General features: G+C 48.3%; 1 protein-coding gene across 1 annotated transcript in view; it reads right to left on the reverse strand.

The window, feature by feature from the left end:
* Nucleotides 1-27931, reverse strand: part of NCBP1 (nuclear cap binding protein subunit 1) — a 1187216-nt gene that overhangs the window by 800622 nt on the left and 358663 nt on the right. The gene's annotated exons all lie outside the window — the stretch shown is intronic.

The following is a 27931-nucleotide window of genomic DNA, read 5'->3' on the forward strand; positions in this document are numbered from 1 at the left end:
CTCGGACTTTCTCTTACCCAGAGCGTTGGCTCGTGGTTGATGGCGCCCGGGAGGATGCGCCCTGCCTGGCAGCCAAGGAGCCCAACCGTTTGGCGCTCCCGGTGCCCGCGGACTCGTGGTGCTTAGCCTTTTGTTGGGCTCCCGTCGCCGGGGCACCCTCACAGGACTTAGAAGACCGCTCGGACTTCTTTTTCTTCTTCTCGCCTGACGGGCTCTTCCCTGCCAGCCAGTTGGCGAGACGGAGGTGGTGATCCTTCATGGTCCGCTCCGACATGTTGCCACAAAACGCACGGTCCTTCTCCTTATGCGTCTTGTCCTCATGGAGACAGAGGCATAACGAATGCTCGTCCTCCTTGAAAACATTCTGAAGATGGCATCCAGGGCAGGTCCTGAACAGCTTCCCGGGCGTCGAGCTTCCTTTCTCCTGGGCCATGTCCAGGGTAGGCCTCGGAACTTCTGGAATCCTCCAAAATCGTAACTACACGAAATCTTCACCCTTGAGGGGCGTAGAAAACTCCGAAACGGATCCCCGTTGATCGGATGTAGAAACGGTGGAGCTTGAGGCTCTATTTAACCGAAAAATGAGAAAAATCTCCTGAAAAAGCACGAAAACGCAGCAAAAGCTCGAGAGCTACAGCACGAGGACTCCCAACACTTGAACGTGCGGTAAAAATCTGAGCATGGCTGCCGGAGGCGTGGCTTAGGGAGAGGGCAGTCATTGGCTGGGGGCAGTATGACCCAGAGACCAGTGATTGGTTACTACTAAGAAAGACAGATCAGAAACGAAACGGATACGGATTTTTTTTTTCTATACCGAGGATTACCGGCCTGACGGGGAATATTCATGAGCATGTGAATCCATGCCAGACCCCATGCTGGAGAACTCCAATTACAAGAGAGTAAAAATTAGTTTTCTCCTGTGCAAGAGAGTAAAACGTATCCAACATACACCCAATGTAGGTCGACGCACACCTTCACGAAATCCTACTGCGTCGATCGGGATTCCAGGGAGGAGTCCAGGGTCGGCCAAGCAGTGCTGCGCAACCTGTTTGCCTAAGGTGAGCCTGGTGAGGAGGTAAGAGTTGCTTAATGTTGAGTTGTTGTATTGCTTAATGTTGAGCCTGTTGCCACCTCCCGTGGTTGTGCATGTGTGTACTGCTATGTATTCTCTTATTCATGAGCATGTGAATCCATGCCAGACCCCATGCTGGAGAAGACTTAACTAACTGTTCTCCAGCATGGGTCTGGCATGGATTCACATGCGAGCCCTCCCTCCTACCCCTCTGCGGCTCTTCACCTGGTCATACTGCCACTTTATGTCCTACGAAATCTGAGGATGGCTGCCGGAGGCGTGGCTTAGGGAGAGGGCAGTCATTGGCTGGGGGCAGTATGACCCAGAGACCAGTGATTGGTTACTAATGAGAAAGACAGATCAGAAACGAAACTGATACTGATTTTCTTTTTCTATACCGAGGATTCCCAGCCTGACGAATATTCATGAGCAGGTGAATCCATGCCAGACCCCATGCTGGAGAACTCCAATTACAAGAGTAAAAATTAGTTTTCTCCTGTGCAAGAGAGTAAAACGTATCCAACATACACCCAATGCATACGTAAAATCAGACCCGTAGACCAAAAGAGTTGTAGATCAAAGTTGTCTGGCAAATTCCGCGCATAGTCCAGTGGCCATGGCCAGCGATCAAGGCGGAAGGTTGCGCTATGCAAAGTCAAACCAGCGCCCTGTAGGGAAACACTGCGGCGATTGAACGCCGGGCCCGCGCACCTGGAAGGTGAGAATTCGCTTGCAATACAAGGCTGCAGGTTTTATTTCCTAAGCAAAGCAAATATTTATGGACACGGATAAAAAAGCTGCACGTATGGGGCCAAAAAGGTCTGTGGGTAGGGTGGTGCAAAGTCATGGGAGGGGGCGGGCACCAGGCTGCATTGGCCTTCGGGTGTCGACAGGTACCCCTTGAGGGGTCTGCCCATGTAGGCATGTCAAGGCCCACCCACGCCTCTGCTCTTAGGCCCATTGTGCCCGCCCAACACACATTTACTCTTTCAAGCCCATTGTGTCAAGGCCAAACCGCAGAGGGCACAAACTCAATGGTGCCCGTCTAACCTTCCAAGGACCACCTGCACGGGGGCCAGGGCTCGGTGTCCCGACAACACTGGCCTCCTACCAGGCCTGGCCAGTGGCCCGTGGGATCAGCTGCAATGCCCTCTTGCGTGTCAGGGTGAACAGAGGGGCCAGCATGGGGAAGAGACCGCTTTCAGAGGCGGCCCAGGTAACGTCGCCCACCAAAGCTCGGCTCTGGGAGAGGGAGGCTAAAAGTAGCACCTGCTGCGTTGGCTGCAATAGCCGCCTTTCTCAACCGCCGAACGTTAGGTGTCTGTCCTTCTAGGCGCATCAGTTAGAACAGTGGGGATGCAGGCGACATGCCAGGTGGGCATGAGCTTGTCTCCTCTGTGGTGTTAGCTAGCCATTCTGTTCACCAAGGCCGACCCAGCTCCTCAACCTACCATGGTTAATAATCAATAGTACTAGTAAATAATATGAATTGGTTATTACAGCACTTAGAAGCGGGGAGGGGGTGCTACATCAGGCAAGCGCTGTCTGAACACCTGGTGATGTTGTGCACTTCTCTGCCCTTCACTTAGCCGTTCATTCTCGTCTCTTCACTCACCCACGCACCATAACCCGAGCAAAGGCAGAACACAGCCCGTTCTCAACCAAGTGCATAACATATGTGCATAACATGTGTTCCAGCGCTTCGAGGTCGTACCAATGCCAGTTAACCGCTTTACAAATTCTATAGAACATAAATGCCAGACAAGTATCAGGAGTGGGTAAGCGACCACCACCAGGAACGATCACCACACCCATGCAGAGTACCCCCATCTGCCCTGTAAACTGATTGGCCCCACACATTCCACCCACCCCTCATCCTTACTTCTGTACCTCGGTGCAGTAGCACTCCAACGTGACACAAATCTGTACACTGCACAAGAAACCCACCAAATCGCCACGTGAACTCACGTCACCTTACCCGAGTATTAATCGTAACGACCAAGAAATACCAGGTGACCCCTGCAGCAGGTGCACAACCCATCGAGCAGCTTGGCTCATTTGTAGTGAATATATAGTCCCCAATGCGCCCCATGAACCAGCGCGGGACACGCCCCCACTCTTTGAGCCTGCTGGGGGTGCCTGTCTGGGCTGCCACATGGGGTAGTGCGCTGACTGCGGGAGCTCCACCCGCCCCCTTACAGGCTACAGAGGGTACCCAGATGGGCGCCCGCCCCCCACATCCTAGGCACACGTGCCAACAAGATGTGCCCCCCTCCCCCCAAGGCTGAAGCCTGAAAAATCACCACTGACGAAAACACCCCCCTGCCGCCCCCCCCTCCCTCGCCAGGTAATGGGACCAAAAACTATTTTAAATACAAAAAATAAATGCCTACCACGCGTTGCGTTTTATAATGTACAACGTTACCGGTCCATATCAGACCGGGCTAAGAATTCCAACAACGACTAAAGGGAACTTGCTTAAAATCAAAAACCCTGTACAGGTCCATGGATTTATCAGAAGGGATGTCCGACGTGCATTTCATCGCTCACACGCCCTCAAAATCCAACATCTGCCAACACTAAGTGCAGTGCCGGGAACTAGTGCCGAGAGGCCAAAACCCAAGCGCACTGAGGATGAGGCAGGCGCGGCGTCTTACCTTCAGTGTTCAACGGGTTCCATATGTAAAGGAAGGGCAGCCTGAGTCCCACGATCCAATCCCGATAACCACAAGGCACGCTCCCCTCACAGCCTCCGCACCCCTGACTCGCTGTGTGTGTACGAGCTGCGCGCAGCGCCTCCATCCTTAAAGTCCAGCCTCACTCGCCCATCACAATGTCAGAAAGATGTTATATAATATTATGATGTTGAAAACCATTTGATTTTTTTTTTGCGTGTCAATCTAGCAGACAGCATAGATATATAAAGCGCCCATTTAATGATGTGTTAATATAAACACATAATTAAATGGGCGCTTTGGGTTGCTCACTTTAACTATCATACATATGAAAGGCTCTGCCACTGATAAGAAATGTTTGTTGGTGCAGATCCAAGACACCTTTTTCACTCTAGTGCCATCTAGTGGAGGAAAGTAGGCTTTTTAATGAAAATAAATAAAGCGTAAACGGTACGCAGAAGAAAATTAAATGCTGTGTAAAAGCCATAATTACATGCGTAAAAAGGCCATTTACGCAGCTTATCTGGAGGGCTGCTCCGGTCCCCTGCAAACTTTTCTGAACTGAGAAAACAGTACATTCTTAGGGTAATACATTCCTAATCTTCTGGATAATTGAATCAAAAACAGTTTGAGAAGACACAAAGAACAAGGTATTGAGACCCGACATTACAACATGCTCGTCAGGACGTGGAAGTAACTGATGTGATTTTAGGAGGGATTTAACCGTGCTAACTTTGAACATGTGCACCCAAATAATTCCCAATTCAGCACTAGAATAGTGGTGGACTAGTATTGATGGGCTAATTCGAGGGAATACATGCATTTATATTTGAACACCCGCACCTGTATAACAGAATCAGTTTGAACACAAATGAGTAATTCCTCATCACAGCAAATTCGAGGTCATCCAACAGGAGATGGGATATAAATAGAATATAACGGCGCATGTGCATTGAAGCCATATTTGGTTTGTTTTACAGTTTCAGATTAAGACTGTTCCGCTTTGCTCAAGAAGAGGTCTTGACCTCGAAACGAGTCAGCTAACAGAACAATTATGATTTGTGACTCATGTGTTTTTCCTTTGATTGTAATTAAAAGTTTGTAACATTGCATCTTCTAGAAGAACTGTTTTTGATCAAGTTATCCAGAAGATTAGCAACGCATTACACTAAGAATTGACTGTTTTCTCAGTTCAGAAAAGTGTGCAGGAGACGGGAAGATCCTTATATTGGATCCTTTCCCCGACTTAAATAGCTAGGACACTGGTGTTAGAGAGAATTCTCATAAATGGCTGATTTGCCTTACCTAAGGAGTCCCTCAGCAGATTTGCTGGATTTCTAGCATTTATTTTTTCCATCTGGTAAGAGTGTGAGCCTTTTTCTCACTCTTACATGTGTTTTGCTGTGTGTGTTTTCACTTTGTGTGATCTTGATCACTGGAGCCTCACCTATTCCATGGCCTCATTTTCCAAGTATGTTACTGTAGGTATTTGGAAATGAGAAGACCAGCCTTCAACACTTTAGACCTACTGACTTATTTGCAGAAACAACAAGCTTCTTTAATTCTGTGGAAAACGGGGGACAACATGCCGTTTGCTTTTCTTTCTCAAAAAGGTGAAGATACTGTTCACAAATCATTCTGTTGAGGCTAACGGTGTTCGGGAGCCTTCTAAGGGAGATGAGACTATTGCCTTTTATTCTCTGGAAACTTTTCCTAGGGATCATTCATCATCAATTCCTTAAAGTCTCGTATTGTCTCTCAAGCCTCTCTATTCATTTCTCTATAGTGCTCCATAGAGGAGGTCCCCAGCTCACACCCTCACTGGTGCTGGTCGTACTCCAGCCTCCTTGGCCCAGCCCCTCTTGTTGGGAAGGCTCTGCCTCTCTGTTCATTCAGTCTTCCTCTCATTCACTCGAATCTCATCTTTGTTTCCGGATGACAGACGTTTCCGGATGACAGACGTCTCAAGTGCCGTTAGGGCCGTCAGCAGCAACTCTCTCACGGCTAACAACTTCTTTGGGGATAAACGTCTTAGTAGGTCTCTATAAACTGGTTAGAACAGGATAGGGCACAACGTGTGCAACTTGGACTACTGTTTCCTTATGGGTACACGTCAATAGGCCCACTCATAGGCCACCCTCCTCCTCAGGCCCCCCTCCAACTTCTCTCTAATTCAAAAGACAAACACCAGAGACCTGAATCAGTATGACATCCTTGGAATCTTTCTTGTTCTAGAGCATTACCATTGGTCCAATTGTCTGTCCCTCCCAGGTTGTAGCCTCCCTCCATTATGACCTCATCCCCAAAGGTCTCCCAGGTTGTAGCCTCCCTCCATTATGACCTCATCCCCCCCCAAGGTCTGATTGGCTTCTTGCTAGAGATCTTGTCCTGGCTCTGATCTTCCTTCCTTTCCACCACCTTGTCACAGTTACACAGCACCCTCAGTGCAGTGACACAGGGTTGTCTTTGAGACTTCCCACTGACTCCATTTTCTGGGGCCAACTACTGTCCCCCAGAAAAGGTAAAGTTGCCATTAACTTTATTTTAGTCACTTCAAACCACAGACCCAGTACACCCCATTTTACATGGAGTATTGGAAAGGGTTCATTCTCATCCCTTTTTGTCTGTCTCTTGGAGCCTTGTTCATCAAGACTTGGCTGGTGGCAGTGGTAACTACCCTAACTTTTCTACCGCAGTTATCTTATATAAACGTGGCAATGTTTTAGGCTATTATATTAGCCTCGAACATAAACCTGCTTGACCAAATACATTTTATTTTGGCTCTGGCTGGGTTTATTCGCCATTTCTTTTTAGTTAATGTTTCATGTTTTTCTCTGCGCGCCAAACCGGGGATGATTCCTTTGTTTGCCGTATTTCGCGGGCTTCTGCACAGAAGCCCTCCTTAAGGCGCCGGAAAGTCTGGGTATGCAGGATGTGAGGGAGGGATCTTCGGACCCCTGCCATGGGTTCCCTTGGTGACAAGTCGCACTCCTGGTTGATTGGCTAAGGGGACAGTCCTTGCCAGGACAGCCACCCTGCTGTGTGACACCCAGGCTGTATGAATGGGGGAACTGCATAAAAAGCAGGTCTCTGGGACTGGAAAGGCAGAGTCGCCACTGGAACAAAAGAACCAACGAGGAACTGGCAGAAGAGGACCCCTACAATGACTGAAACGCCCGGTGAAGCCCTGCTGCAGGTCCGAATCTTCAGAATCAGACGACAGAAGATCCTCCAGGAAACTTTTTTCCTTGAGCTGGTGGGACCAACCAGTTCGCCCAAACTGCAAGCCAGGACCCCTCCTCTGGTCGAATTCGCTGTACAGAGCTACAGTGGGCCGGATAGCCGGGAAGGTCGGACCCTGCCTGGGTTTCAAGGACCATGCCTTTTATTTGTTGCTTTGCTCTGCTGCTGGAACCATGAGCCTGCAGGAACTACCAGGAACGTCCACCTCAGCTACAACTCCCTTTCTGTTTTAAAAGGTACTGTGCAAATGCAGTTGCTAGTTTTGTTCAACCGCAGTGAAAGTGTTTGAAATCTTTCTCCAATCCGAGGGCTTGTCCTTCTCTTTGAAGTAACTTATCTCTCAACCAACCTCGTCCAAAACCCGAGCCACAAACTTTACCGCAAAACTACCCTGAACTGTGTGATCTTGAGCAAAAGACTTTGGACCCATTGACTTTGGCCTTAAGCCTTTTCTATCCGATTTCCTCACTGTAGTTCCTCTTGCTCAATTGCCCTGAGTACTTACCTGTTGGTTTGAGTTAATTTCTAATAACTTTGTCTTTCCCTGCCTTTTAAATTGCTGGAGTGCCATTTTGCTCCTCTGGAACTTTAAGGACGTGGTGTGGTGTATTAAGATTGTGATTTTTAACTTGCCTATAATGGTGTAATGTTATACAAATGAAGAGTGAAAGAAATGTATATTCTTTTACTTGAAAACCTTGAGTCAGTGTCTGCCTGAATCATAGCAATGCTGTCCTTTGTGTAACTATCTGATACTGCTCACTTACTCTTGAGATAAGTCTGGATGCTCCGCTACTGCTACCACTACCACTATAACTGTAGTACAGTCTTGAACCAAAGGTGCATTTGTACTGTCACTTGTAGTCTTAATTGTGTATGGTGTTCCCAAAGGGTACTGCATATAATTCTGCCTAACAAATGGACACCGATTTATCACTGGTCAATTTCTAGAGCAATACTGAGCTTGGGCGCAAAGGGTTAGCTACGGGAATAAAACAAAGGTTGTTTTGCAGAAACCTGTGCAGTTCCCTGTGGGACCACTGCAAAAGATTTAAGGTGTTTGGCAGTAAACCCACTTGGTAGCAGTCAGTACCACACAGATTCACTTGGTAGCGGTGGCTGAGCAGTAAGACTTCACTCAAGAAGAGTTAGGCAGTATACAGAGTATTCACAATAGGTCAAAAGAACACAGTAGAACAAGCAAACACTGACCAGAGCTTGGTGTAAAAGAGATAATTATTTATTTAAAACCACATCTAATAAAACACACAGGCACCAATATTAAGTAATTCAAAAACACGGTCACTAAAAGATATACACTCCCTTAAAAGGATATTAGGCAAGTCTTAAGTAAAGCCCCACTTATTTTCAGACATCGGTGAGCGCTTAACGCAGATGGCACTCTAATAATTCGGTTTAAAAGGGAGAGAAAGGCAGAGCATAAATTGAAACAGATTCCAACACTTTCAAAAGAACACAGCAAGAGAGGAAGGCAGAGTCAAACCGTGAAGTTGGAGTTCAGAAAGCCGGATCCACTTTAAGAGGATCAGAACGAAATGTGTCCAAGGTCACACGGTTGAAAAGTGCACAAAAGTCTCGAAAAGGTTCAGAAAGAAGTTGGACCAAAAGAAAGGGACCAGTTAGATGGTCAAGGCGGCCAGCCCAGTCCAGAAGGTTAAGGGATTATTACCACCTTGTAGCAATCTTCAGAAAGGGAGGCCTGGTGGACACGGTACCTTAAAGTGCTGAGACTACTCCAGCAGGGGCAGTTGTTCCTGGCAGCGGATGCAAGTCGGTGCTTCGTCCGGGGGAAGAGAGGATCTCGTCGGGGAGGAAGACCGGAGTCTGTTGCACTGCCAGGGAAGAAACCAGCCACGGAGTTCTCAGTTAAAAGGAGAGGTCCTTTTATTCGCGGTCCAGTGGTAAGTGGCTATCCGGTCGCCGGGGTGCTTGGCACGGGCAATTCGACCACAAGACGTCCTGGGATGCGAGAAAAAGGTAAACTGGTTGTGCCCACCAGTCAGGGGAAGAAGCCTCTCCAGTCGGGAGATCTTCTGTCGTCGGGAAGTGGTGAGTCGGTTCCGCAGGGCTCCACCGGTGGTGTCGTCGTAGCAGGTCGGCTCAGCTTCTCCCTCGTCGGATTCTCAGGTCCTGTGGCGACTTCTGAAGTTCCACTCCCAAAAGCCCTGCTTTTATGCAGCACACGCCCATTCACTCAGCCTAGCTGTCACTCAAACATGCTAAGTGGTGGGCCAATAACACAAGAGTGTGACTTGAGTTACTAAGCTAACTCAGTCCAGGGTGCCTAAACCCTCTCCCACACCCCCTGTGGTACCCAGACAGAGTGGCACCACTTTTGGAGGCTTCTGTGGAGAAGCCCGCCATAAAGTAGAACCAAGGGCTCGACTTGGGTTGGAGTCACAGAAGAGAACACAAATGCCATTTTAGAATCGAATTCTGGCAAAAAAATACCAACCGGCGAATTAATATTAAATAAATAAACCGGCGGTATGTTCGAGACTATGAGAATTAAATAATTAAAGTTGGTAGCCTCGAACAATGGGAAAATCCCATAGAGATATTTGCGGTCGAATATAAAAAGTAGTATCCACTGCCACCAGCCAAAACTCGATCAGGGGGGACGGAGACGTGCCCCCTCGACTAACAGACCCCAGGGCAATCGAATTGCCCCGACCAGTACGTCCACAATATGATGGTTTGTACTGGTTTCTGTTCATAATTTGGGACTAGTAAAGCCAATGGTGACTTTACATGCCCTGGGAGACAGGAGTCAGTCCCAGGGTATGGAGTCTATGGTGGGGTGTCACTATGACACCCCTGTGTCACTGCACGGAGGGTGCTGTGTAACATATAGTAAAAACACATGAGACCCTATGGAGTAAAAGACCCCATTGCCCATAAAACACATTACCAGTCAAAGGAACCCCTCAAATCATGTCCAAGAGTGTGAAGAAAAGAGACTCACTCTTGGCAGGAGAAAAACAAACTCCAGAAATCCAGCAAAGCTGCTGGGGGACTCACTAGGTTAGGAAATTCAGCCTAAACAGAGAATTCTCCCTAACAAAGGTCAACACATAATTAACTGGTAAGTACTTTTAAGACCCTCCAATGCAAAGTAAATGTTCTTTTGCCTTTATCCCAGGAAAAGGTTAAAAGTCAGAGGTTTGTCAAGTGAAAAAAAAGTCTAGGGGAGCTGAAGATCTTCTTTGCAGGTAAGTAAAAGTCTTAGTTTTTTAAAAAGTTTGTAGAAATAAGATTCACTTGAAGGGCCACAAGCTGGGAGGCTTGTGAGGGGCAAAGCTGCAAGCAACTCTGCAAGGGAAACCAAAACAAGTCTCAACTGAGATCAAGTAAGGCTTCAACAACAAGAGGTAAGTTCTTAGACTGTACAGTACGTTTGGTTAGAAGAAATGGTTCCAGCTGGCTTCTGTTCCTGTGTGGCTCTGCAGATCCTGTTCCTCAGTCGTGGGGGCAATAGGGAGGACTTCTGGGGACTCCTGCAACACAATGGGAAGGTCGGCGGCAGCAATGGGCAAACTTCAATTCAGCAGCATTTTGCGGTTTCAGCTCCTTGCGTCTACAGCAAATAGCAACACTGCAGTTCTCGGATACCACTTCAGACTTTCCTCGCATCTGGGGTCCAGCACTCTTGAGGTGGCTCAGACTTGGTTAGTCCTGCTTCAGGAAAGTCCTGAGGATCTTGCCGACACTCTGGTCCGACAAAAGTGATGCACTCGATCTGGTGTTCCTCTCCCTGGCACACAGGAGCCAAAGATGAAGGATTGCGCCTCCCCCTCTGGTGAGCAGATTCGGAAACACCTGCAACTTGACTGGAAGTAACATTGATGGGCTGAGACGATCTGGATACCAAGCCTGCCTCGGCCACGTTGGGGCGATGAGTTTGATGACGACACGCAGCAGTGGGTTGGGGGGAGGCAAATGCGTACAGAAACAGAACTTCGAGTAGGAGAACATGTCCACCGAGCTCCTCGGCTGGTGGAATCTGCTGATAAACTTCTGGCATTTGGAGTGGGTCTGCCCCATTTGAGGAACATGTGGTGCACCTGATCCTGATGTAGCAGGAGCGCAGTTTCCTGCTGTGGGAGTCTGCTATGGTGTTATTGACTCCTGCCAGGTGGAGTGTGACGAGGAACATCCCCCACCCTCCCCCCTGTCCGACGGCACAGTGCCACAAGTCCTGAGCTTCCATGGAGAGCTCTGGGGTATCGAGTGCCCCCATCCCCCGCTTCCTGGTGGTGTGTCTGAAGATCCTCACCACCTTGCCCTTCAGAAACGGTAGGAAAGACTTGAGGGCCCAGAACACTGCCCGTAGCTCCAGGATGTTGATTCTCAGATCCTTCTCCGGAAGCTGCAGGCCTCTGGCATGCAGACACCCAGTGTGCGCGCCCCCAACTTTCAAGGGAGGCTTCCATGGTGACAGTTTCCTGGTAGTGGGGGCTGGTTTGAAATCCTGTGCCTTGGGCGATGTGTGGGAGGAACTCCCTACCACTATCTCCCGTTGGTACTCCTTGGAGAGGGATCTTGTCCGTGAAACCTCTGGACACTTGTATCCAGCAGGCATCCAAGAATCCCTGTAGTGGTCTCATCTGCAACCTTCAGAGGCAGACGAGGTAGATGCAGGACGACATGCCTAGTAACCACTTCATGGCCTGCACCGTAGCCGTCTTTGCCGATGACGGCCGCTGCACCTTTCCTTGAATGGCTGTCTCTAGTCAGAGGGCGACGCCAGGCAAACCAATGTGTTGAGTCTGGCGCCGGGGAACAGCGTGTTCTGCAATGGCGTTAAGGAGGAATTTGGATAGTTGCAGGAGAATCCCAGATCTGTCAGCAGTCGGACGGTCGCCTTCATGTGTTCGAGAGCAGCACGTATCAGCCAATCATCCAGGTACGGTTATACGTGTATGCCCTGCAGATGGAACGCCGCCATGCCAGGCATTTTGTAAACCCTCATGGGCCGACTTCAAGCCGGAGGATAGGACCTTGAACCGGTAGTGCTGGTCCTGCCCCACAAAACGTAAATATTTTCGATGTTTGAGAATAGGGGATGTGGATATAGGCGTCCTCCAGGTCCAACAACGTCAAGAAATCCCCCCCCCCCTTTCCAGTTTGACGAAAACGTGCTGCAACGTGACCATCCTGAATTTTTGGGATTTTAAGTATTTGTTCAGACGGCGCAACTACAGGATGGGTCTCCAGCCCCCCCCCCCCCCCCGTCTTCTTTCTGACTACAAAGTCTGGAAGAGACTCCGGCGTCCCAGAGCCTTTGGAGAACCAGCAATATTGCCCCTTTTCGTAAATAGGCTCTGACCTCTTCCAGGATCCAAGGGATTTTCTGCTCCCGACAGGCAACCAGCGGAATACAAGGACACCCGAGTTGGAACTACAAGGTGTACCCCTGGGCTAAAGCATCCAGCACCCATCTGTCAGTGATCCATCTCCACTTGCTGACTAACCTAGTCAGCCGGCCTCCCACCAGGGTGCACGGGTTGGGGCCCAATATTCTGGCCGGTTCAAGCTTGCTTGGGTGCCGGCACCCTGCCGTGAGGAGCAGGAAGCCCGCCTAAGCTGTCGAGACCCTTCGATGACCTGCTAGATTTTCCCCTGGAGGAGCAAAAAGATGGGCAGTGCTGCTGAAGACACAGGAACATGCCGTCTCATCTGTTTTGATGGCCTGGAAGGACTCGTCAACCACCTTCCTAAACAGATTTACATCGAAGGGCAAGTCCAGCACTTTCACTTAGACAACCTGACCGAAGTTAGTGGCCTTCATCCATCCCTGCTGACGAAGGCAGATAGTTTCCGCATCAGCCGTAAACGCGTGTCGGCAACATCCACCATGATGGCATGGTCCAATGCCACTTGCCTTTACTTAACGAGGGCGAGAGTTTGCCTCTTCCTGTCGTCGGGGAGGAACTCCAGGATTGGTCCGAGCTTGTACCACAACGGTCGTACCTGGCCAGGATCATCAGGGCGTTGGCTGCCTCGATTGTGCACGCGGCTGTGTAAATCACTTTCTTCCCCATGGCACCCTCTTTCCCTCGCTGTCGGGAGTGTGGGGGGGGAACGACAACTGTGAGGCTGGGTTAGCCGAACGTTTACTCATGGCAGCCGACACTACAGAGTCCGGTGATGGTTGCGACCTGAGGTATTTGGGTGCACAGTCTGGCACCCTGTACTACTCCTACAGCCAGTCTCGCTTGGCTGGAGCCGTGCATGGATTCTTCACGAGGGCCAGGCACTCCTTTCAAATGTCCAAAATATGCACCACCATAATAGTCTTCCTCTCGCCTCCGATTACAAGAAGCCTTCCTACTTGGTTTCCTTGGGCACCAGCTGGAATAGCTCAGAGCCCCTGGCGATCAGAGGAGAAGGATCCCACCTCATGCAGTGGTGAGACTGAGGAGCATCCAAATGCGTTGATTAGTCATCGGTAGTCATGGATGTAATCGTCCCAGTACCCATCTCCAGGTCCGCTGAAGGAGTTGGGGCCCAACGTGGTGGTGGTGGAGGTAGACGTGATGAAAGAGGTTGATGTGGGGGTGTCGGATGGCGATTCCTCTCTTTAGGCAGAGGCTGATCCGGAGCCTGAGGCACTCCAGGGGCAACCTCTGTTGAATCTGACAGCAAAGCATGGAGAGTCGACAAAATGTCCAAGGAAATGTCCCTTGGTTGAGGAAGTAACAATGGATCAATAGCCATGCGCCGCCGGTGCCCTCATTCACCATGTGACTTGGTTGTCGTCCGTGGAAATATCCATTGGTTGAATGCCAACCTTGGAGGACTTTAAGGGGCCTCCTCGCCCCCCCCTTATTTTCCTCCCTGAGGGCTCGGAGCCGGGACCTGAGCCAGTTTACTCACCTCCTCCGGGGTGCTTGCAGCCTTCGCAGCAGTGTCGCGGCTTGGGGGCAGGTACACTGAGCTGCGGATAGGCGCATATAGCTGCAGGTGCTGTAGTAGATGACGAAGTAGCAGACGAGGACTTGGTCAGTGCTGGTTGAGCCTGCTTGGGCTGCACAGCCTTCTCTTCTGGCGTGGACTTATCGGATTTCTCCTGTAGTTCAGCCAGGATGGATGACTTCCTCTTTGAAGGGGAGCTCAATGGTAGGCTGGCTATGGAGTCTATGGTGATCATGGCCTATGCAACCTGGGACCTGGGACCCGCGGCAGCGGCGAACCTGTACTTGTGGCTCTTGGCCTCATCTTGGACCCCTACAGATGAGGCAACCTCAAAGTACTTGGACCTCTATCCAGAGGGAGACCGCTGCTAGGACAGGCCGGTCCTTGACTGGACATTACCCTGCTTGTAGCACAGGGGAGAGGCCTTGTTCGAGTTAAGCCATGTTGCCAGCTTTCTTTGCCTGTCTTTCGTCCTCTACTTTGAGAAAACTAGGCGTATCTCACACTCCACCTTCTTGTGGTCCGGGTTCAGGTAGTACAGGCATAGCAGGTGCTCGTCTTCCACAAACACATCCAGTCGTCGAGGTAAGGGTAAACTAGGACTGATACTCTGCGCAGGTGAGCTGCTGCCACTGCCAGGACTTTGGTAAACACCCTTGGCGCTGAGGCGATGCCGAAGGGGAGTACCTTGAATAGGTAATGTTCGTCCTGAATCATGAACCTTCAGTATTTTCTGTGCGCTGGCAACATTGAAATATGAAAGTATGCATCTTTCATATCCAATGTTGCCACGAATTCCCTGTTTCAGCAACGGGATCACCTCCTGCAATGTTACCATGCAAAACGTCTGGGGTTTAATGAACTTGTTCGCTGGGGGCAGGTCTAGAACAGGATGCAAGGTGAGATCCTTTTTGGGTACAAGGAAGTACACTGAATAGATACCCTTGTTTACCTGAAGAATCCGGACGGCTTCTATGGCGTCTTTTCCCAGCAGAGCTTCCACCTCTTGGATCAGGATCTGCAGATGGTCCAGTGAAAGGGTTGTGATCGCGGCGGTCTGAACTGTGGCGGACGGGCGAATTGCACGCAATAACTGTGGGCGACCGTCTTTAGGACACACTGGTCTGAAGTTATCCCCTCCTATGTCTTGAGGAAAGATGTTAATCACCCCACCGACTGGGGAGACATAGGAGGGGACCTGGACTTGGTGGTCATTTCTGACCAGAGGCTGAGGCTCCTCTGGGATTGGGGCCCCCGGCCTCTACCCTTGCCATGCCGTGCTTCTGACCCCTTTGGGGGTAGTAGGTAGGGCTTCCGGATGTTTCACTGGTGTTGAAGTTACCCGTGCTGTAGGTCCAGCCGGCACTAGCTTGCCCTCGAAAGGCCCGCCGAGAATTATTACCCCTCTGGGAGGAGGGTTTCTGTGTAAGCTGGTGCAAAGGCTATAGTCTCGTGCTCTTTCTTGGCCGTCTCCAACGCTTCATCCACTGCTTTCCCTAAGAGGCTAGTCCTCTCAATGGGTTTATTAATAAGAGGCCTGAGTCTCAGGTCTGAAGCCCAATGTCCACAGCCAAGAGTGCCTTGCGCAAGAGACCTGCCTGCTGTTTCTGCATTTTCCAGGGTGTTCTTGACCACATTTTGATTAACCAGTTTTCGCTCCATAACAATGGCGAGAAGCTTTGTTCTGGCTGGTTCCGGAACCTCCTGGAGGTTTGCTTGGAGCAAGTTCCATTGGGCATCAGCGTACTTGCTAATAGCGTAGTACTATTAGCAATCCGAACAGTGTATGCAGCTGCTGAAGGGACATGTTTGCCCAGGGCATACAACCGCTCAAGAATCCTTGTCCGGCGGTGATTCTCCCGTGGTATGGGGTACCACTGCCTTCTTTCGAGTGGTAGTCACGACCAGCGAGGCCTGGATGGCGTGCCCTTTGATATACAGAGGGTCGGTAGGAGAAGGCCGAAATAATTTTTCGACTCTTGGGGGTCACTTCCCATGTCTGAGCAGGTGTAACCAAAGATGGGGCTACCAGCCTCCGAACAGAGTTAAGGCGGGGGGGATGGATTGACGCGCTGCAGGTTTTTCCTTTGATAATATCCTCCACAAAATCCTGCTCCGGTACCGCCTCTTGGGTGGCAATCTTGAAGAATTCTGCTGCTTTTTTCAACAGAGTTGAAAGCCATTTGGTCATCCACAGGGAAGGCCTGGCGAGCCGGGGTGGAGGGAGGAGAGTCCAGGATCACAATATCAGCACCTAATCTTGTATCCAAGGGTTTGCATCTTCCTGCTGGGTCTCCTCCCAGTTGTCTGTCGTGTCCGGTTGATCCTCTTCATAGTCTGAGAAAGGACACTTGCTCTTCCTCCCTATATATGTCTATACATATCCATCTAGATCAAGTCTTGTTGAAAATCCTGAGACTGATCCATTAGCATTTGAGGGTTACGGTCTACCCGTTCTTTTTTCAGGGGCGGATGATCTGAAGAGGCGATAATCCGCTCCAGCCGATCCATACAACCTTAGAACTTTTCTTTAGTCCATTTAGAGGACCCAAACTGGACGGCACGAGGAGAACTGACATTGGCATCAACGGGAGCCTTTAAGGGTGTCGGAGTGAGCCTCTTGACTATCTACGTATGTCCTATTGGAATCGAGAAGACAATTCGACGAAATTTTTCCATGGATTGACTCATAACCCTTGGCGGAACTGGGGGTAAGACCCACCGCCGCTGTGATCCTTTTGATGCTACTTTGTATAGTCGTGGAATCGTCAAGAAACCAAGGCTCCGATTACTTAATCGGCAACGGGAAGACAGTCCATGCCCCCAGGAGGCTTAGCGGACGGGTTTCTGGGGGTAGAGGCCTAGCTGTAGTTTTTGGGCCTACCGAGGCCTTGGAACTCGTCGAGACGTCGGGATCCCGACCTTCGACATGTGTAGTATTAGTAGTAGCACCCTTGTTTTTCCTCGTTTGCCCAGTCGCTATGCGCTGCTGCGAATGCAGGGAAGGCCTTGGATCAGACCGATCCGACAAAGACTTCTGCGGCCCCGTTGGCGCTTTCGCCTTTTTCGACACAACCATCGAAATTGGCATTGGGGTTGTGTGCTTAATGTTATGGTGCGATTGTATGCCCCTGTCGCCGGGTGTAGTCCCTGTAGCAAGACCAGAGTCAGGCCTGGAAGGGTCGGGGACGGGCGTGGCGGACCTAGAAGTGTCCGCCTCAAGGTCTAGAACATCTGTGTTGGACGTTTAGTCATCCAAAGTACCCCCGTCACTTTCAGCTGGTGTGGCGGTGGGGGAGGAGGGGCTCCATGCGCAACATGCCGTACGCGGCCGACCACTTTACACAGCGCTCCTTAAGGGTCTTAGGCCAAAGGAGGTTGCACGCCGCTTCTCGTCGTGCTCTAGGGGGAGACAGGCGTTACACGTCCTGTGTTCGTCCTTCCAAGGATATCTAACCCTACACTTAGGGCAGAACCTAAAAGGAGTCCTTTCCATAGCAAAAGGGAAGGATGACCAGACCGAAAGGGAAAAGAGGGAAAGGAGGAAAGACATACTAAACAATATGGCCACCCCGACCCCACTCTCCCTACTGTGTAGGTCGGCCAGAGGGCCCGACCAAGTGGAAAAAAACGCCCGCAGGATCTTAGGCAGCGAAATCCACAGCCGAGACGTATCCCCCATAGTCTTTGTCGAAGATGTTCTTGTTGGGCGAATTAACTTAACGGGGAATAAACCGACAATTCGGTTAAGATAAACAATGTCGCTAGTAAGAGCTCCGCTATAGGGCGACCAGTTGTCTGAGTGGAAAAAAAACAATCCGAGGGACCTCGGCGCGTGAGGGGTTTTGGGTACTACACACGTCACGATAGGGATAGTGTTACAGATACGCCTATGCCGACGTCCCCTTTTGGTCCCCGAAAGACGAGATGCAATACTCCGCGGTTACCATTGGATGTCGGACCATATGCACAGCATGTAATTCTAAGCAGTTTAGCAAACATCAGAATGCTCCCTTCTGAAGAAGGCTTATTCTGTCTGATAAATTCATAATTAATTTAGGGTCATATAGTAATAAGTTAAAGGAAAGGATTATTTAGAACAAACAAGAGACCACACATTCTTAAGCAAATACTTTCAGATCCTCCAATAAGTCACTCAGTGGAAAAGGCTAAGCCAAAGTCAATAGGCCCAAGTCTATGTAAGCACTTCTTTGTAGTTAAGTAGGAGGTATTTGTACAATGTTTTAGAAGGCTTTGAAGAAAAGAAGAATCAAATGTAGGGCCACAAGCTGATTGGACTTGTGAGCAGTAGAAGATGCAAGCAACTCTACAGCAAGACGTAGGTTCAGACTTTGTACAGTACCTTTCAAAATGAAGAAAAGATGCAGCAGACTCCTGTTCCTGGGCCTTAGTCGTGGGGACAAGAGGGAGGACGTTGGGGGACTCCTGCACTGGGACGGTCAAAACTCGCAACCGGCAAACTTCACTTTCAGTGGCTGTTCAGCGTTTCAGCTCCTCGCATCTACCGCAAATAGCAACACTGCGGTTCCTCGCTGTCGAGATGGACTTTCCTTGCTTCTGGGGTCCCGCACTCTGTTGAGGGGGCTCAGGCTCCGCCAGTCCTGCTTCCTCGGAGTCCGGAGGATCTTGCTGGAGCTCTTGGCCAGCTTAAAAGCAACACACAATCTGGTGTTCCTCTCCCTGGCTATACGGTTTCCAGCAGCAACTCTGTGGAAATTCAACCAGCTCCGAGATGGATGCCCAGGTGGCTTACTTTGGAGTGGATTGGTGCCACCAACTCAAGGGGAGAAGTCGTTCTAGCAGGGGCTTCTCAGTCGATACGAATTTGGAGGTTCAGCACAGCAGCAGGGCTTCACCGGGCTAACCAACGGTCCAGGAGTTGCAGCAGCCGTCCTCTTCAAGTTATTCGGTTCCATCGTCCAGTGGTCGACTCGGCCTTCCAAGCCAAAAGCCTCGCCTTTTATTTAGGTTTCTCCCATTCATTCCAGCCTAGCTGTCAGTCACCCAGCAGGGTGGCTGTCCTTGCCAGTCAGCCGGCCAATCACCACAGAGTGCATTTGGGTCTCCTAGGAGACTAAGCACAGGGAGTTTCAGGCCCCCCACCAGAGCTTCCTCCCCCCCCACCAGACACCCTGGAGCCAGAGGCAGACTTCACTAGTGAATCCCGCCAAAGGCAAAACGAACAAAGGGACCAAACCTGGTTTAGCGCGCAGAGTAAATCTCAAGAAGGACCTTTCCACAAAGAAATGGCGAAAAAAGACTGGGGCCATTTTGACAAAAATGGCACCCTTGGGTGCTTTACTGCAGCTGCGAACACAGCCCGCTGTAAATGCATACCACGGTAGTTAAAAGTAAACCACTGCCACCAGCCATTCAGTGAGGAAAGGGTAACACTAAAATGTTACATGAGAAGCTAGACAAAGGGGATACTAAGTAACCCCTCCAGCACCCTATTGTAAGATGGGTCTAGAAAGTTACAAATGTAAGTAAAGTCAATTTCACTTTACTGCTCTGGGAAACAGTAGTTTATCCCAGAGAAGTTATTTATACCTTTGGGAAATCTGGAAGACTTCCCTGTGCCACTGCACTGAAGGTGCTGCGTGACACAAAGTATAAGACAATGCCTAAGGAGTTTGTCAGGCTCCATAACCAAAAGAGAAACAAAGTTCAAAATCACATTAAAATGTGAGTGAGAAAAAGGGTCTCTCGATTAAAAAAATCAAGTCCTCAAAATCCAGCAAAGTTGCTGGGGGTCTAAGGTGGAGGAAATCAGCATATTTCTGAGAATTCTCATTGCGAGCGGTGAATGTCCAATTGCAGTGCAAGAGTCCCCAGAAGTCCTGCCTCGTGTCCCCATGACTGAGACTCAGGAACAGTGAGATCTGCAAAGCTGCACAGGAACAGGAGTCATCTGCTGCACTTTTCTTCAATTCAAAAGGTATTGGAATGTCAGAGAACTTACCTCTTATTGTAGAGTTGCTTGCATCTTCTAAACAGCTTGTGGCCCTACATTGATTCTTTTCTTCAAAGACTTCTGAAACATTGTGCAAAGACCTTTCTACTTACCTACCAGAAGTGCTTCAGCTCATATAGACTTTGGCTTGACCGGTTACACTTAATGACTTTGCTTATGGGACCCAAAAGTATTTGCCTCCTTAAGAATATTGGTGTTCTCTTGTTTGTTCTAATAACCTTTTCCTTTGACCAATTCCTAAGAATGCTCTAAATGCTACAGTAAGATATTAATGTCCCCAGCACCCTAATTATTGAAGTCACCCGAGGGTGTAGGTTGTGACTGTGGGCCACCCGAAAAGGGTCTTTACTGATTTAGAAACTAGTGTGTAGTTTTGAAGTGCATTTGTGTGTTGCTTTTATATTGCTCCCTTCTGGAGGCGTATTCTAACTGACAAATTGTTTATTCAAGTAACCTTGTGAGTTTTCATTTGAATACTGGTCAGTGAATCTGTGTAACCCCCCTAAAGCTCACATGGACCCCTCCTGAGAGAAGCCTGGCTGCTCAACACGCTACCAACCTGTGCAGTACAGACTTATACCAAAGGTTGGGTTCCTATTGCCACGAGGTCAGGGTTGTTTTAGTGCACCCAAAGGGTACCGCATACAATCTTGCCTAACATAACCCCAAGATGGACTTTGCAGGAAGACCTTCCCCACCTGGCTGTACTTCTTTGCTGCTGCTACAACCGAGTGCCATGGGTCGAGAAATCTGTCTAGTGCATCGTCTTTAAGCTGGACCAGAGCACCAGGAAGATCCCGAAGCAGGATGACCCAAGCGCGAGTCACCTCACCAGAGTGCTGGACTCAAGGAGTAAAGGAAGCCCATCAAGTGTCCAAGATCCACAGCAATGCCATTTGCCGGTAGCTGAAACCACGAAGTGCTGATGAACTGAAAAGAGCCCGCAGCTGCTGCCAACCTTCAAACTGCAGTGAAGGAGTCCTTCAGATGTCCTCCCTCTTGACCCCACGACTTTGCCCCAGGAACTGCAACCCTGCAACCAGAACAGAAGCCAGCTGGATCCTCTCCTTCAAACCTAAGGTACTGTGCTGACTAACGGGTACTTAACTCTTGTCTTTAGCTTGTATTATCTCACTTGAGACATGCAGTAGCTGCTTTTTGCAGAGTTGATCACAGCTCTACCTTTGACAAGCCTAACAGCTTGTGGGCCATCAGTGATTTTCTACAAACTAAGTTTGTGCAAATATTTTGTTCCATGTAAAAAGTGCCTCAGCTCGATAGATATTGTTCAAATGGACTTTGGCTGGCCTGGCTACCTGCAGACTCTGACCCATTGACTGATTCCAACTGTCCCTCACAGGTGGTAACTTGTTGGAAACTGCTATTGCTGGGAAAGATCTTACCTAGAATTCATTGGGAGATTTAAAAAGTGTTCACATGCTCTGAGAACCTGTTAACCTTTTTCCTTCCCTTAAAATTCTGAGGTTGTGGAAAGGAAAACAAGTACAAGAGTGAACTACAAATGTCAATACTGTCCTAGTAATTGAAGTCACCTCAGGGTGTAGCAAGTGTGTATGAAGTATCTCTAAAGATTAGTGTTAGGGAGAATTCTCATAAATGTGCCAATTCCCTTCACCTTAGAGACCCCCAGCTACTTTGCTTGATTTCGAGGACCTGATTTTTTTACCTGGAGAAAGCGCGAGCCTATTTATTCCCACTCTCATGCATTTTGAATGTGTTTTACTCGTGTCCTTTGATTATGGAGTTTTAGACAACTCCATAGGCATCTTTGTGTGCTTCACACAGCACCATGAGTGCAGCGGCACAGGGAAGCCTTTCAGGCTGTCCCAATGTTTAAATACCTTCTCTGAGATAAACTACTGTTTAGCAGAGAAAGTAAAGTTAAATTGACTTTACTAGTCTCTTTAAATTCCTAGACCCAGCACACCCTATCGTACAATAGAGTGCTGGAGGGGTTACCTAGTATCCCCTATGTCTAGAAACTCATGTAGTCAAATGCTACCCTTTCCTCTCGAAATGGCTGGTGGCAGTGTTTTTACAACGAACTACCATGATTTTTCCAGACCGTGAACACCAGTAGCGTTAAATCGCGGGAGCCATCGTTTTTCAAGATGGCGTCTGTTAAGCAGATTCCTGTGCAGTGCCCTTAGGGACCACTACACACAATTAAAACTACAGGTGGCAATACAAGTTTTACCTTTGGTACAAGCCTGTACTACTATGTTAAAGTGGTAGCAGTAGCGGAGCAGCCAGGTTTAACTCAAGAGTAGATGAGCAGTAGCAGAGATTACACAAAGGGACCACAATTACTGTGACTCAAGCAAACACTGACTCAAGGTTTCAGGTACAAAAATATAAGTAAATTTATTTTGAAACCGTTTGTTATAAACACAACACTTCCATTACATTCAAAACCATGCATAAAATACACTACAACTATCCCATTCACTTTGTACGGTATTTAAGTACCCTGTGTTTGAACGGACCGGTATTATGAAACAAGACGTTACCGTGAATACGATTACAATCACTTTTTTTTAACAGTTCGGTCTACTAAGTAAACGCGTATCCGCGGCTAAAAAACACTTCGCACCTGAGATATCCAGAGAGAGTTGGGGGCAAAAATCATAGGCAATACTTTTGTCTAGCAGACAGAATCAAGGAACACTCAGACAGAATTCAAGAGTCAATATGCCAGAGCCAGTGTCAAGTGGAACTGGGTTCCTGTTGTCGAGGATCACAGTCAGACAGTTCACGATTCAACGTAGCCAAGAGTACTTAGTTATTGTCAATGTTCGGAGGCAAAAGTTATAAGGAGGATGGAAAATAAGGACAAACCTTGTAGAACGAGAAATAGGGATTCAGCCAAATTCCTCAAGCAGGACACAGTACCTTTCTCAATGCAGACGCTGGTGCCACGGCAGTTCCTCGTAGTTTCCTGCAGAGCCACGATTCCTGGAGCTTCAGCAAGAAGGACGATGAGGGGGGTCTGCACCACACAGGGATGAAGCCGGCAACAAAGAATGAATAAAAGGTGCACTCCTTAAAAACAGGAGAGGCCCTTCAGGTGGCTATCCGGACCACTACAGCAAGGTGAAGTGATTTCCACTACGAAGGAAATCCTCTGGCTGTGGAAGACAAGCTGGTTATCCCCACCAGGGACAAGGGAAAAGACTACTCCGGACTGGATTTCCTCTTAGTCGTTGAAGGGTAGATAGCTCAGGACTGCAGCAGGGTTTCACCGGGATGGGATAGTTGCAGCAGTCGACCTCTCCTCCGCTTCTCTTCGGTTCCTTGTAGTTCCAGTGGCAACTCTGACTTCCAGCCCAAGAGGCCTGCCTTTTATGCAAAAATCCCCCATTCACACAGCCTGGCCGTCAATCACACAGCAGGGGGGGTTGTCCAGCCTGGACAACCACCTCAGCCAATCATGGTAAAGTGCCATTTGGGTTTCCTAGGATACCCTGTGCAGGGGGGGGCGACTAAACCCCTCCCTCACATTCAGCCCACCTAGACACCCAGGCACCTAGAGGAGGGCTTCTTAGCAGAAGCCCGCCAAAAGACAGTGAAGGCAAATCTAGTTTGCCGCGCAAAGTAAAACACAAGAAGGAGTTTATCAAAAAGAAATGGCGAATAAACCGTACCAGAGCCAAAAGAAAAAGCATTTGGTCAAGCGGGTTTAAGTTCGAGGCTAACACTAGCCTACAATATTACCACGTTTATATAAGATAATCGCGGTAGAAAAATGAGGGTAGGTACCACTGCCACCAGCCATGTCTAAATGTTAAGAGCAAAACAATGCTCTAGGAGATACAGATAAAAAGGGCTAAGGATTAACCCCTTCCTGTATTCCATGTAAGATGGGGTGTACTGGACCTGTGGTTAATTTGACTAAGTAAAGTTAATGGCAACTTTACCCTTTTCTGGGGGACAGGAGTCAGCCTCAGAAATGGAGTCGGTGGGAAGTGAACGACAACCCTGTGTCACTGCACTGAAGGTGCTGTGTAACACAAAAGGGGGCTACTGGAATGGTGTACTTCAGAGCCCACAATCGCAGAAAACAGAAAGACACATAGCAAACCTGGGTAAGAGTGGGGAAAAGCTTACACTTACCAAGTGGAAAGAAATAACTCCAGAGATCCAGCAAAGCTGCTGAGGGACTGAATAGGTAAGGAAAATTAGCCATCAAATGAGAATTCTCCCTAACAGCGTCTGAGCCTCCTTTGTTTAAACGGGTCCCAGTCTTTTTTCGCCATTTCATTTTGGAAAGTCCTTTCTAGAGTTTGTCTCTGCGTGCCAAATTAGGTTTGGTCCCTTTGTTCCTACACCTTTGGCAGGCTTCAGGACTGAAGACCGCCTCTGTCGCCCGAGTGTCTGCGGTGGGCAGGATGTGAGGGAGGTGCCCGAAACTCTATGCTTAGTCTCCTAGGAGACCTAAATGCACCCTGGCGTGATTGGCTGGCGAACTGTCCGGCAAGGACAGCCACCCTGCTGGATGAGTGGCAGCTAGGCTGGAATGAATGGGGGAAAACTGTTTAAAAGGCAAGTCTCTCAGCTTGGAAGGAAGAGTCGACCACTGGAACGAAAGAACCGAAGACGAGCTGGAAGAGGACGGCTGCTGCAACTCCTGGACCGTTTGTTTGCATGGTGAAGCCCTGCTTCAGGTCCGAATCGCCAAGTTCATTGACAGAGAAGTCCTTCAAGGACGACTTCTTCCTTTGAGTTGGTGGCACCAATCAACTCGTAAGTCACCTGGATACCATTTTCGGAGCGGGGTGCATTTTCCTCAGAGTGCTGCAGGAAACCGAATAGCCAGGGAGGACACCAGTTGGTGTGCTTGACGACAGCTACTGGAATCGAAGATTTGCCAAGTTTGCCAGCTTTTGTGACCAGTGCCCGTGCAGTGCGGGAGTCCCGACGTCCTCCCTCTTGTCCCCATGACAGACTCCTCTGGTGAATTCAAACTATTTGCACTGTTTAAGAATAATTCTACTATTCGTTTTATTATCTTATGCCTTTTTGCTCCTACTTCAAATGCTCCGAATGCCATTTTGATACTCCATCAAAGTAGTTGAAATGCCACTGAACCGGAGAGTATGAAGCACTGTAGAATATTTTTGTATGATATTGATTGCCTCCTTTCAGTTTCTAACTTACTGTAATAAATTAATAAGTTTTACCAAGAAACCTCGAGTAGAATTGTCTATTTGAATACTTGCAATTGTAGACCTCTAACATTATTACAGCTCACATTCCCTCTTGAGTAAAGCCTGGCTGCTCAGCTCGCTACGAAAACTCTGTGGTACAGACTTATACCGAAGGTTGGTTTTGCTTACACCTGTAGTCAGAGTTGTGTAGTGGTCCCAGAGGGTACTGCATACAAACTTTGCCTAAAAATAATCTATTTGCTTATCTTGATTCTGAGAACGTGTTCTGAAGTATATTTGTATTGTTGCACATTGCCTTTTTTAAAGAATGCTTATTTAAAACTGACCATTAAATAAATCATTATTTTACTAGAAAACAGTGTGTTAGATACTTTTATGTGTGGATTTCGATGCTACAACTCACATTTACCCCCTCAAGATAAGTCTGGCTGCTCAGTCACTCTACCAACTTGTGTAGTACAGACCTATACCAATAGATGGGTTACCTAATACCAAGTAGACAAAGACTGGTGTAGTCTCCCACAGGGTTACTGTATACAATCTTGCCCAACACTGTCCCCAGCCAAGGACGACAAGCACAGAGGCATTGGCATAGCAAAGCAAAAACCAGAGGTCATCAGTGCAGCTACTCTGGTAGCAGAGATTACAGCCTCAGTGGTCAAAGCAGCACAGGCAAGGTCTCAACAGTTCAAAGAAGTCAAGAGTATGTCTCGGGAAGAAGTGTTGAGACAAAATACTCCAGTCTTTCAGCAGAATCTAGGTTCGTGACACAAGATAAGTCATTCAGTAGCTAGCAGGTGTGGTTCAATAGTAACCCAGGGTGCTGAAGTAAACTATTATGACCCACCAAGTGAACTGATGGGAGCACTGTGTGGTTCCCTCTGGTTGTGTGAAATGAAGTCTGGCACGTGTAGAGACCAGCATTGCTTCACCATGACACTAATTTCAGAGCCTTAGTCTTCCTCAGGTAATCTCAAAAGGCGCTTCAAGAGGACAACCAGTCTTTCAAATCCCCAACCTGCATCTCCCCCCCCCACCACCCATCTAGTAACCTTCGCTACACTTTGTCCATATTAACTGTACTGTTAATACCCTATCATACTTGCACCCATACTACTGTACCGTATTACTGTATCATGTTTACAGCTCCCCATTGCACCATGCTCTGGTTGTACCGTTTAAAATTAAAACAAACAGCAGAAGGTTATGGCACACATCACCTATTCAGATATATTCCTTGTAAGCTGGGAAGACAGCATCCAATAATGCACAATTCATACATGTGGAATCTATGCAAACCGGGTTGGTCACCACATTCAAACTTCCTGGTTTTCGCATGACAACCAATCAGCATGTGTATTCAGCAGTGGATTCCAGACACCCATTCAGGTCTGTCTAGATGTGGTCAAGTCTACAGTAAGCTTCAACGTAGTCTCTCAGGCACACACTTTGCATGCTTCGCAGGTAAATGCAGCCTCCTTTTGAGTGTCACTGACCTGTGCAGGGGTAGCAGAATGGCTGGGGGGGGCGAAGTGCCTTTGAGGCACCCCGACATCAGAGCCTTAGGGACTCAAGGTTCATGCAAGTTTATATTTTAAGTGCAGCGTACATCGAGTTGTGAATGAACGAAAAATCGAAAATATCGGTGAACCCGCTGTATAACAGATTATGAGTTTATTTTGTGATAACTCCCTGACCCATCAATCTTCATGAATCTGTGATCCCAATGGATCACAAGATTTAATAACCAAGGAGGATGCCTAGCATTATACAAAGTCACAAAAGAAGTTTATACCAAGACTTGAGGTTCCTCTTCAGTCCCATAACTGACCTCTGGTCCACTGCCTGCACCACCTGTAACCGGACTTGCAAAGCCAACTAATGGACAGTCACACCATTTCCCCAGAATCACTTCACCCAGTCTGGAGCCATTTTAGATTATGCCTGGAAGTCTTCTGCAGTAAACTTTACTTTCCCTGCCGCACTGAACTTTGACTTTACAAACCATTTAAAAGGTTTGACAGTTTACGGTTAATTGCGCATCGGAGAGGACTTATTTATCGTTGTACTGTTCATATTGAGCCTTGGTTGCAATTACCTTTGAACAGCCCTAGATCTTAAGTAGTTAACACAAGTTACTGGGGCACCCAGTGGAACTTTTACTGCTCCAGTGACCCAAACTGATGCAGTCGCGCCCTGAAAAACACTACAAGAACTCCATTTCATAAAGCTAATCATCTGTAAATTTCTACTTTTGCCTGGCCCATTTCGGAGCATACCTTTCAGTCTTCCTTAATTATTAGTAATTAATCAGTAATACATTATGCATCTGTTTTAACACTTTGTATTATCCAATGTTTATTCACACTAAATTAAATGCTTCCTGAACTTTCTCTAAACTATCTGATTTGTAAAAACAGCAACTTGCCCAGATGTTTCGACTACCAATTTTCTTCTGGGCAAGATTTGTCTAATCCTAGGTTAGTGCACAACTCCCTCAATGAGGTTACATTCTCCTGGTATGTAATCACGTTACTGATGTATACTAGCGATTGTTCCCCTGTTGAACTCATTCTCAAGACACTAAACTATCATCTCCAAAAACCCTCGCCTCCATAATCTCTGCCCAGGGTTTACATCCAGGAGAACCAAGTTTAAAACCAGTGAATTAGGTCCTTCAAACCAAAGACACCTACTCCTTACACAATTACTAATTACTCGCCACACCCTCCCCACAGGATTTCTTTCCCTAATTAAGGAATGCAAGTCAAAAGACTCAATAAAAAAATGTAAAGAAATTAAGCTTGGAATAGATTTC

Source organism: Ambystoma mexicanum, chromosome 6q (assembly GCF_040938575.1).
Source record: "Ambystoma mexicanum isolate Mex_15411 chromosome 6q, UKY_AmexF1_1, whole genome shotgun sequence".
NCBI classification, from domain to species: domain Eukaryota; kingdom Metazoa; phylum Chordata; class Amphibia; order Caudata; family Ambystomatidae; genus Ambystoma; species Ambystoma mexicanum.